The sequence below is a fragment of the Cryptotermes secundus genome, unplaced genomic scaffold (genome assembly GCF_002891405.2).
Source record: "Cryptotermes secundus unplaced genomic scaffold, Csec_1.0 scaffold5327, whole genome shotgun sequence".
Classification (NCBI taxonomy): Eukaryota; Metazoa; Arthropoda; class Insecta; order Blattodea; family Kalotermitidae; genus Cryptotermes; species Cryptotermes secundus.
The window spans coordinates 7,235-8,096 of record NW_019729288.1 but is presented as its reverse complement, the minus strand read 5'-3'; positions in this window follow the sequence as shown (position 1 = coordinate 8,096).

Here is an 862-nt window from a genome sequence, read left to right as displayed (position 1 = left end):
ATCGCAATACATATTATCGCTTCTCTTATTTGTTGTTTACAACAAAGATAAATTCAAATTAAATTCTGATGTCTATAACATGAATACTAGACAAAAATATAACTTCCACCTACCCTCATCAACTTTATCAGTATATCAAAAAGGAGTCTACTTTACTGGCATAAAAGTGTTCAACAATCTGCCACAAAGTATTAAAAACTTGGGCAATGATACTAAAAAGTTTAAATCAGAGTTAAAGAATTATCTACATGCTCATTTCGTCTACTCTTTAGATGAACACTTCAATGTAAATAGAGAATGATGTAAAATTAAGTTATATTAATTTTTAAGCTAAAATTGCCTGTACTTATGTATGTAGCCATTTGGCTTGTTCTGTATCCAAAGGTACTAACCTGCTTAGGATTTATAGAATGTAAATTAATTCAGTTCAATTCAATGAATACAAACTTGCAATATTCTTGTTCCTGTTCATGGTGTACAGAAGCTACTACGTTTCACGTTGCAGAGGCAGTACTAATGTGACCTCTGGCAATAATCTGCAGGCGTGGTTGGTCACAGGTACCTAGAAGTGATATCTTAATTATAAAACATTTTACTAATTTCACAGGTCGCTTCGCCGTTCAGTACAGTCTTCGTTTCATACAGAGTTGTGTCTCCATTCTGCGTGTACAGTGCAAGCTGAAAATTCGGCATAATATTCGGAATCCATCAGTTTCCTCGCCTTCTCTCTGCTAAAGAAGAGTGCCTATTTATGCTGTTCCGTGATCTGCTGAAATCTGCACTATTATGCAGTGTCGTGGCCTCTTTTGATAATAAACAGTTAAACGAGTCCCTATGCTTAATTAAGCACTATGCCATGAAG